Source organism: Vicugna pacos, chromosome 14, assembly GCF_048564905.1.
Source record: "Vicugna pacos chromosome 14, VicPac4, whole genome shotgun sequence".
In the NCBI taxonomy this organism is placed as follows: Eukaryota; Metazoa; Chordata; class Mammalia; order Artiodactyla; family Camelidae; genus Vicugna; species Vicugna pacos.
The window spans coordinates 48,980,707-48,992,431 of record NC_133000.1 but is presented as its reverse complement, the minus strand read 5'-3'; positions in this window follow the sequence as shown (position 1 = coordinate 48,992,431).

Here is an 11,725-nt window from a genome sequence, read left to right as displayed (position 1 = left end):
TCCTGCCTCTTCTTCAAATAATTATGTGGTCTTGAACACCCAACCTCCTTCCATTTCAGAATCCACATCTACAAAATGGGAATAAGAAAATCTTCCTTGCAAGGTTGTTCTGAAATTTAGTAAAAATGTTTGTTAATCCTCCAATAGTGCCTAGCACAGAGTAGTTGCTAATGAAGGTGACTGTTTCTGTTACTGTATCAACGTCCTAACTCTGGCTGCTCAATACTTGTAGCTTTCAAGAGGAAGCCGGCAGCCCCAGAATCTTCCCTGATCATCTTTACATACTTAGGTTCACTGTCCCAGGGCAGACCCAGGTCCCCTTGCTAACTGTAAATTAATAAAACATCCAGTTAGATCTTATAGGATATTTTCTCACATTCGTGCATAATCCATCCTCTGCCCTTAAACCCTGACACTCACAACATTTACCCTCCTTGTTTGATTAGATGTGACATTGGTCTCTCCTTGGGAAAGACTCTTCTCCCTGACCAAACTGGTCATATTACTGCTCAAAGCCTTAGCCATCAGGTCTATTTATAGGATTGACAGAAATTCAGTTTATTAGAACAAAAGTTATAAAATAACAGTAGTAATTAAACAAAATAGATAGAGGCAGTTGCAATCAAAAGTTGGTTTTTAAACATTTTGTGTGGTTCTGTGTTTGCTTTTTATTTCATTGAATATAGAATTTTGAGTCAAACCACCTTCAAGGAAAAATCACATTAAGAAAACTGGACACACTTTAGATTACATATTAAAACAGAATTCAAGTCCTTTTATGGAAAAGTAGCTTCAATATTTACTTGGGCTATCTTCTGCCCATTAAATATTTCTGTGTTTCTGAAGTACCATGTGCTAAGTAATGTATATATTTATCTTTGGGTGATATTTTCTGTAACTTGATACATCACATGGAATCTCTTTCGACACCACTGAACATTTCTATGAACAAGTCCATCCCAAAACTGTAAAGTAAATGTTTGAGGGTTTTTTCTGCTTTATTGTATGTCCAGAAAAATGCAAATTTTTTTCTTCCAATCAATTAGAAACAATTTTGGGAAAAAGAAAAACATATTCATATTAGATTTATTTTATGACTAGTTTATCTATTTTAGATTTTAGTATTTATCTATTTTAGATTGTAGTAAACCAGGATAGATAATTCAGATTAAAAATCCATGTTAGGTCTATATGAGTCAGTTGTCTGCACCAATGAAATTCAGCAGTTCATTGTCAGAACTGGCCATCAGCTTGTATACTGAAAGCAATCTAAACATTGTACTTCATAATTTAAACTTTCACTGTTAGTATAAGATGCGTGCCTTGTCCTTAGGATAAAATAGTGCATCGAAGGCTTACTTTGCAAAGCAAAGGATTTTTAATGATTACATTAACATTTCTCTTGTCCTTGGGAACATTCCGTCTTGCTGTGGAGTGTGGGAGAGAGGGCTAGCTGTTCTTCCAAGATTTCATACTTTCCTTCCTTGATGGAGAGTTGTTGCTGGGAAGTGGCCACCCCAGCAGGGACTACATTTCCTAATTCTCTCTTCCTTTCATCAGCCTATGAGCATATGACTGATTTGCCCCAGTGGAATGGGAGCAGCTGTCACTTCCTTGCTGTGGTGGGAAGCCACATGGTGAAGATGGCAGATCCTCCATCTACTTGGACCGTGTTTAATTGAATGGGGCACACCACCTCCCCACCAGGAACATTTGCACTGGAGTGTCATATGAAAAAAAAAATGTGGATTGTCCTGTTACGTGACTAGAATTTTGGGATTTGTGTCTTACAGCAGTTAGCATTACCATAACTAATACATGGTAGATATACTGTAATTATTCAAAGAAAGAAACTGATCCATAAAACAAATTAATTACACAAGATGTTTACTATAGAAGTCAATGCAGATGGAGACTTGGGGTTACTACCAAAGTTAGGGACCAGCGTCCAAGAAGCCAGCTGAGGCCTCAGGCAGAGCTTTGTATTGTTTGATGTCCTAGTAGATTCATCGTGATACAGGTTCTGGCCCTCTGTACAGCAGGTTCAAAGTTAACTTTGCTCAGGTGACCTAACTCACATTAGCCAAATTCATAAAAGATGAATTTATAAGCCTGAATGCTGGTATATTCATTTAATATGAAACCTATACCTATTATATTGTTCTGAGTGCCCCAGATAACTACTCAGAGAAACATATTTACCAGTCCTAGCTCTTGAGTTTTTTTTTCCCCTAGATTCCATGGAGACTACAATCCTATTATCATAATTATTTTAAATAGTCTCAACTTATAGTACAAATGAGTAGATAAGTGTTACATCATTATTTCCCTTCAAATATATCTGGCTCACTTAGTAAAAATTTTGAAGGAATTTATTTTGAAACCATTTCTTGAGGTAGATTGCTCCACAAAGGACTACTTAATCTGCTTTATGTAGATATTTACTAGTTTTACTCTAAACGATTGAAACTTTTCCTCCATTTGGAAGGCCATATTGTCCTGAAAAGAGATACATATGACCTAGGGTCATAGAAGACAAGAAGTGGAAGTGAAGGAAGAGGACTGAATAATTAGGTCGTGAGAGACAAAGAGCCCAGAAGAGAAACGTAGACATCAAAGTAAAAGGATATTTCCTATGACATCAGTACCTAGATTGGTGGTCCAAGGAAAACTGAGGTGATTGGATTATTTATAGTATTACTGTGCTTATGTTTATGATCTATAAATATATTACCACATCATCCTGTGTGCCTGAATTAAATGAAACTTTACAATGTATTTATAGAAACTGCCCCATATGCTATCCTTTTCTTGGAGTCAAAATTCAAGCCAAAACTTTCCCATCAAAAAGCAAAATTTATTGGCTCAGGCAATTAGAAGATCAACTGTTTGGTATCAGATTTTGTAAGCTATGAAGAAGGGAAAACTTAAAGTGAAAAAAAGTTCTTTTTGATATAAAATGTGGGTCATGCTAACAGAATAGAGCATATCTATTGAAAAGTTCTAAGTGTGCTTGAACCCACTTCAGCATTTAAAAATCAAAGGTCATAGAAGTATGCTTGAAAGTTTGTGTTTTAGGAAAATTCTGTACAGGGACACTCTTCTAGTACACCCTATCATAAAAACAACTCTATCATTGCCCTTCCTTGTGTTCATCTGGTCTACCAGAGAAGATGTAAGCTCCACAAAGCAGGAACTGCATTTTTTTCTTCTTTTACTGCTTTAGCCAAGTATCCAGAATTAAGACAAGGAAGATCATCTACTGGAAAGCAGAAATAAAATATTAAAACTTCTGTTAACTTAATCTGATTCTACTTTTTAAATGTTTTATAACATAACAATATTTTATTTATAAAATACCTATTTAGGGAGTACATACACAAAACTTCTTAATTAATAGTGATGTAGGACCAAAAATTACAGAGACCACTGCCTTATGGAAACTAGCATAAGAAAAAAGTTATTAAAATAATATGCTGACAGGGCTGTTGCCATGCCGATGGTGTAGCTGCAGAGAAAATGAAATGGATGCCCTTGAGATTGAATTCATTCTTTCATTCAGCAATTATGCAGTGGGCATCTACCATATGCCAGAGGCTGTGTGGGGCAGCAGCCACCAGAGAAGTGATTGGGTTGTTAAAAATAGATTGAAGTGACAGTAAATCCATGACCATTTTCCCCACCTGGGATTGTCCTTCCCTTTTCTGAAAAGGACTCTGGTTCCTTATCTTCAGGTAAGGACATCCCTGGAGGAACCCCATCATTCCTGTATGGCTGAGAAACAGCGATCTACACTGTGATCACTTAGTGAATACTTATTGACATACTGACAGTGGGATTGTCAATACAGAAAAAAAATAAATTAATTAATTCAGTGGTTCTAGTATTGCTCAGGATTGTCAAGTGCATATACTTTTCAATTATGTGTGCCAGGATCCCAAGAGAGTAAATGAAATCCATGTATGGTTGCCACAAGTGGCAAAGAATAATTTCACACTTCATTCTAACAACTGCCATAACAGGTACCTGGGGAGCCCTGAGTGCTGTATTCACATGTAACCATATAATTAAATAGATACGAACAAATACACAGAGCAAGACTGTGATATAAAACCAAAATGAGAGTGATCCCTGAGTTTAATAAACATGAGGGGGAAAGTCATAATTGAAAAATTACACACATAAGGCATCCACATGATTTGGAATAATGTGCTGCAAAAAAAAAAAAGAATATCTGACACATGTTGGTATTTTTCTTTTCTATTTTTTTTCTTTCTTAACATTTAGGTGGCCTGCTTAGTCATGTGCTTTTCTGTCTTGCAGACATCTGGCTGAGTATGTCATAATGTTGTAATGCATGTTGTGTCTCTTAAAGCAATGTTTCTCCAAAATTCAATCCCTGTTTAAACAAAAGTGACTTTCTCTCCCCATTTAAAATATGATCCAAAGAAATAGTTTCGAGCATAATAATGGCCCCAGCATTTCTCATGTCTATAAGTACGTAATTTTAGCAAGATCTGATCCTTCTTCGGAAGACCCACAATCCTCAAGGGAAGTCTATTTATATAGGGATTACAATGATAAAACATGTGGTTGTTTTGATTACCTTAGTAGATGGAAAAGTAGGAATCAGTCAATCAGTTGAGTTCTACTCCACTCACTCCAGACATCTGGTAGATGCGGACGCACAGCAAAAGACTATTGCCTTTTTTAGCCCATAGAATCTGCCCAAAACAGTTTCTGCGGTGCAGCACTAGAAAGAGAGAATTTTGAATGTCACTGGCTTCCCCCTACCATCCTTTATTCAGTATGTCTGTCAACAACTCTTGATAAATTAATTCTTCATTGCCCAGTAATTATTCTGTATGACCCCTAGAAATAGGATCCAATCTGGTTTATACTTCTGTACTAATATTCAAAGATATAATATTATCATGCAGAGCAACTAAGAATTATCAAATGTAAAGGAATGTATTAGTAAAAACATAAACATGGTTTTCAAAAATGTAAGCATAAATTTTAACATTTCCCAATGTATGTGTGTATGTAAAATAGTGAATGTGTGTGATGAAAATATGATATAGATTATACCTTAAGTTATTCAGTCTTAAACTCTCAGTCACAAATAAAAAACTCTAGTAGTCTAGCAACATAGTCTTGAAGAAAGGAAAAGTGGAAGTAAGCCAACTTGGGTACTGATTAAGTATTCAGCAGAGAATTTTCTGTAGCTCTGTCAAAAGGCGCTGTCAGTGCATTTAACTATGTGGACAAAAGGTTGTTGAAATCACACAAAGGATTTTTCCAATTCAAATGCTGCAGATGAAATGATATTCTCATAGAAGCACACCAGATCTTCAAAGCTTAATAAAGGCCGCATCTATTCATTTTATGACTTTAACTTGCCAAGTGAAGTGAGAAACCAATATAAAACAAACATAAAGAAATCTCTTTAGGAATGGAATTCCTATTTTTACTTTACATATTTACTTCAAGGCATACATTCAGGAAGAGGGCAAGTGCTCAGGCAGACACAAAGAGATGTGATCAGATTATTTTACCCCAATGTAAGAATAGGATCATTTGTAGCCAGCCTCAAAAGCCTCATTATGTGAAAAGTGGGCAAACACTTTTGTGTTAGAATATTTGTAAAGGGAGATCCACAGTTTAACAGAACAGTTTGAAGACTTACATTCAAAGCAGCCACATATTCAAATTTGGATAAAGCCTAAGAAGTAAACAGAATGACTCCATATATTTCAATGGCTTTTTGATAAAAACATCTTTAGTTTCACGGGTCAGTGGGTACAATAGCTGCCATCAGGACTGACTCAACAATAGAGAGAGAGAGAGAAAAAAAAGCAACGGGTCAAATACTCTTTATGAGGTGGGTGTGAATTCTGTGCTCTTCTTCCTGCTAAGATTCTGTGCTCCCTTAGTCAAATTGTATTAGGTCCTGATTAGAAAGATCTCAGAAATATTTAAGAGAGAATTGCTCAAACTATGTTGTATGGACTCCTCAGTTCTACAGGGGCCAGCAGGAGAGGGGAGAAGTAATAGGGGAGCCAGAGGAGTAGAACCCAGGCTGGTCTCTGGATGACCACAGCTGACTATTTTTTTCAAACTACTTTATTGAGATATGACTGACATACAAAAAGCTGTACCTAGTTAATGTATATAATTTAATGAATTTGGAGACAAGTACACATGAAACCATCACCACAATCAAAGCCATAAACTTATCCATCACCTCCAAAAGTTTCCTAGGACCTCCCTTGATGTACTTGTTAATTGTTTTTTTTTTAATTTTTTTTTGTGATAAAGCGCTTATAAGATCTCTCTTAGCAAATTTTCAAGTATATAATACAATATGGTTAGCTGTAGATCTCCAGAATTTATCCATCTTTCGTAACTGCAAGTTTTTAGCCTTTGAAACCCTCCCGTTTTCCCCTCCTACCAGCCCCTGGAAAATAACATTCTACTCTCTGGTTCTATGAGTCCGACTATTTTTTATTGCTCTTTTAAGTGGGATCATGCAATATTTGTCTTTCCTTCTGAGTCTGGCTTAATTCACTTAGCATAATGACCTACACATGCATTTATGTTGCTGCAAATGGCTGGATTTCCTTTTTTTAAAGGCTGAATAACATTCTACTTTAAGAATATACCACATTTTTTATCCATTTATCTGATGGACCTTTAGATTGTTTCCATATCTTGGCTGTTATAAATAATGCTGCAATAAACAGAAGAGTGTAGTATCTCTTTGAGGTTCTGATTTCAATTCCTTTGAATATGTACCCAGAAGTAGGACTGCTGGAGCAAATGGTAATTCTATTTTTAATTTTTTTGAGGAATCTTCATACTGTCTTCCATAGTGGCTGCACCAATCTACATTCCTACCAAGAGTGTGTAGGAATTCACTTTTGGCCACATGCCACATTCTCTCCAACACTTGTTATCTTTTTCTCTCTCTTTTTTTTTTTTTGATAATAGCCATCCTAACAGGTGTGAGGTGATACCTCATTGTGGCTTTAATTTACATTTCCCTGAAGACTAATGATGGTGAGGATGTTTTCATATACCTGTTGGCCATCTCTATGCCTTCTTTTTTTGTCATTGGAAACTGTCTTTTTTTAAAAAATATTTTTATTGAAGTAAAGTCAGTTTACAATGTTGTGTCAATTTCTGGTGTACAGCACAATACTTCAGTCGTTTAGAAACATACATGTATTTGTTTTCATATTCTTTTTAACCATAAGTTACTACAGGATATTGAATATAGTTCTCTGTGCTATACAGTAGAAATTTGTTATCTGTTTTTATATAGTAGTTACTATCTGCAAATCTCAATCTCCCAATTTATCCCTTCCCACCCTCTTAGCCTCCTGGGAACCATAAGTTTGTTTTCTATATCTGTGAGTCTGTTTATGTTTTGTAGATAAATTTATTTGTCTTTTTTTTTTTAGATTCCTATTCCTATGGAAAAATATCTGTTCAAATCATTTTTAAATCAGTCTTTTTTTTTGCTATATGAGTTTTTCATTTATTTTGGATATTAACCCCTTGATATCTGATAGATATATGATTTGCAAATATTTTCTCCCTTTTCTTAGATAGCCCTTTGTTTTGTTGAGGGTTTTCTTTGCTGTGTAGAAGCTTGTTGTTTGTTGTAATCCCACTTGTTTAGTTTTACTTTTGTTGCCTTAGCTTTTGGTATCAAATTTTAAAAAAAAATCATTGCCAAGAATAATTCCTCCCTATATTTTCTTCTAGGAGTTTTATGGTTTCATGTCTTACTTTCAAGTCTTTAATACATTTTGAGTTGATTTTGTGTATGTTATAAAATAGGAGCTCAAGTTCATTCTTTTGCATGTGGCTTTCCAGTTTTTCCAGCACCATGTATTGAAAAAACTATTATTTCTCCATTGTATGTTCTTGGCTTCTTTGTCATGAAGTAATTGACTATATAGGCATGTATCTGTTTCTGGGCTCTCTACTTTGTTCCATGGATCTGTCTCTGTTTTTATGCTAATATCATACTGTTTTGATTATTATAGCTTTGTAATATGTTTTGAAATGAAGACGTGTGATGCCTTCAGCTTTGTTCTTCTTTCTCAAGATTACTTTTGTTATTTGGGGTCTTTTGTGGTTTCTTACATTGTTTTTTCTACTTCTGTGGAAAATGCCATTTGAATTTTGATTGGGACTACATTGAATCTATAGATTGCTTTGAGTAGTATCAACATTTTAACAATATAAATTCTTCAAATCCATGAGCATGAAATATCTTTCCATTTATTTGAATCTTCTTCAATTTCTTTTATCAGTGTCTTATAGTTTTCAGCATACAAATTCTTTCACCTCCTTGATGAAATCTATTCCTAGATATTTTATAATTCTGACACAATTATAAATAATTTTTTTCTTAATTTCTCTTCTAATAGTTCATAATTTGTGTATAGAAATGCAACAGATTTTTGTGCATTGGTTTTGTATCCTGCAACAAATTCATTTATTAGTTCTGACAGTTTTAGATGGAATATTAAGGCTTTTCTATAAATATCATGTCATCTGCAAATAGTGACAGTTTTACTTCTCAATTTCCAATTTAGATGTCTTTTATTTCTTTTTCTTGACTAATTGCTCTGGCTAGAACTTTTAGTTCTATGTTGAATGAAAGTGACGAGAATGGGCATCTTTGTCTTCTTCCTGATTTTAAAGGAAAAGCTTTCCGGTTTTTACTACTGAGTATGTAAGTTGTGAGCTGGTCATATACAGCCTTTATTATGTTGAGGTATTTTCCTCAGTACCCAATTTGTTGATAGTTTTTACCCTGAATGGATGTTAAATTTTGTCAAATGCCTTTTCTGCATTTATTGAGATGATTATATAATTTTTATCTTTCATTTTGTTAATGTGGGGTATCAGACTGATTGATTTGTGGATATTGAAACATCCTTGCAATTCTGAAATAAATCTGACATGATAATTTTGTATGATTCTTTATTATGTATTGTTGAATTAGATTTGCTAATATTTCATTGAGAATTTTTGCATCTGTGTTCATCAGGGATGTTGGTTTATAATTTTCTTTTCTTGCAGTGTCTTTGTCTGTTTTTAGTATCAGAGCAATGCTGGTCTTATAAAACGAGTTTGGAAGTATTTCCTGCTTTTTTGTATTTTGGAAGAGTTTGAGGATTGGTATTAATTTTTCTTTAAATGATGGGAGAATTCATCCATGAAGCTATCTGGTCCTGGGCTTTTCTTTGTCAGGAATTTTTTTATTACTGATTCAATTTCATTATTTGTTATTGGTCTCTTCATGCTTTCTATTTCTTCTTGATTCAGTCTTGGTAGGGTGTATGTTTCTAGGAATTTAAGCATTTTGTCTAGGTTGTCCAATTTGTTGTTATATAATTATTCATAATAGTCACTTATGATTTTTTTTATTTCTGTACCATCAATTGTAATGTCTCATCTTTTATTTCTGATCTTTTTTTGAGTCTTCTCTCTCTTTTCTTAGTCTAGCTAATAATTTGTCAATTTTGTTTATCTTTTCAAAAAACAAATGCTAGTTCTGTTAATTTTTCTACTATTTTTTCTATCTCTATTTTTGTTTATTGCTACTGTAATTTTTATTATTTCCTTCCTTCTGCTAAATCTGAGCTAGGCTTGTTCTTCTCTTTCTAATTCCTTGAGGTATAAAGTTAGGTGGTTTATTTGGGATCTTTCTTCTTTTTTAATGTAGGTGTTTATTGCTATAAACATCCCTCTTAATACTGCTTTTACTTCATCTCATAAGTTGGTATGTTGTGTTTTTGTTTGTCTCAAGATATTTTCTAATTTCCTTTTTTATTCAATCTTTGACCCAATGGATATTTAAGCATGTTATTTAATTTCAATGTATTTGTGAATTTTCCCGTTTTCCTCCTATTATTGATTTCTAGGTTCATTCTATTGTGATCTGAAAAGGTACTTGGTTGATTTCAATCTTCTTAAATTTGTTATGACTTGTTTTTTCAACCTAATGTGTGATGTATTCTAGAGGATGTTCCATGTGTACTTGAGAAAAATTAGTATCCTCCTGCTTTTGTATAGAGTGTTCTATATATGTCTATAGTTCCATTTGGTCTATAGGGCTGTTGAGTTCTGTTGTTTCCTTATTGATTTCCCATCTGGATGATTTATCCATTATTGACAGTGAGGTATCAAGGTCCCCTACTATTACTGTATTGTCTATTTCTTCCTTCAGATAGGCCAGTGTTTGAAAAGCAGCTCTTCTTTTATGGGTCTAAATACGGGAACTGTATGTAATAAGCCATTTAGAAAAAAGAAGGGGGTATTCTGCTATTTTTTTTAAACAAAAAAGTTATCTCATTTTCTAGAGACTAAAATAGAAACTTTGGGAAAATATTTTCTCAAATTAACAAAGCGAGGTAGAGCCAGAATCAAAGTTTGGATTTGACTCCTTTGTCCAAGCTCTTCTATTGAATAAGGTATGTGATGAAGAGGCCACTTCTATTTAAAGATTTTGAGATTTAGAAAATCATGGCCATTAAGACTCAGAAGAGGCCATCTTATCCAATCACCCAACCAGGACAGATCCTTTGCATAGTACCCATGACAGATGGTTATTCAGCCTCCACTTGGGTATCTCCAGAGACAGGAAGATCACTTCTTCATGTAACAGCACATTCTAGAGTACGGATACTTCTAATATAAAAGTGTTTTCAGATGCCAGAAAACAAAAAAAACAAACAAAAAAACAAAACCTCTGCTACTTGGAACTTTACTTCTTTAGCCTTAAACGTAATTTTATGAGCCAAGCAAAAGGGTAAGCAATGCAAAATCATAACAAATGTGAATTTTTAGTGTGTGTATTTAACACATTTAGGCAGAATGTAATTCTTCTGCATTCTAATGAAGTTCAGTGTATCATTGCGAACACTTTGAGCTGCAAATCACAGAAAACCTGACAAACAGTGGCTTAAACCATAAATATAATTTTTCATTTACTTATTAAGTGACTTGGATTCACTGGTTCAAGGTTAACACTCAGGCTCCTTTGTTCGCCATTTTCAGTGTCTCAGTGTGTCTCTTTTCATTTGGTTAGTAATACAGTGTTCTTTTTGAAGGACAACTAGCTTAACAAAAAAGAGGAGCCCAAAGAAGAAACATTTTTTAGAGTATCTCAAATATTGTACCTGTAAAAGGGTACTCTGTCTTATGAAACTAAATACTGGATTCCCTTGGTAGGTATAGCCATTTAGAGGAAATAAAATAATCCAGCTGAGTTGCTCAATTACAGTAGCCCTATATTTAATCATTCAGCTTATCTCTTACTCTGATTTTAAATCCTTTGGTAATAATAGAGCTTTCAATGAAGATTTTCCCCTATAGGGAAAGAAGGCAGTTAGCGGACCAGAAAACCATGTATTTTCCAATGTGGTATGAATAAATAAATAAATGGCAGTAACTTAGAAGCTGTACAAATCTCAATTCATATCTGGACCCTGCTATATAACAGTTGTGTGAATGTGTATGATTTATTCAATATTTGTGAACTTTAATTTCTTCATCAATAAAATGGAGACATTCAGAAATAAGAGAGATTGTATAAAGGTTCAAACACCTAGATGAGATTTACAAATTGGCTTCAGAAAGAAGGAAAAAAAGGAAGAAAGGAGAGAAGGAAGGAAGGAAGTTATTTTTCCATTACTTATTT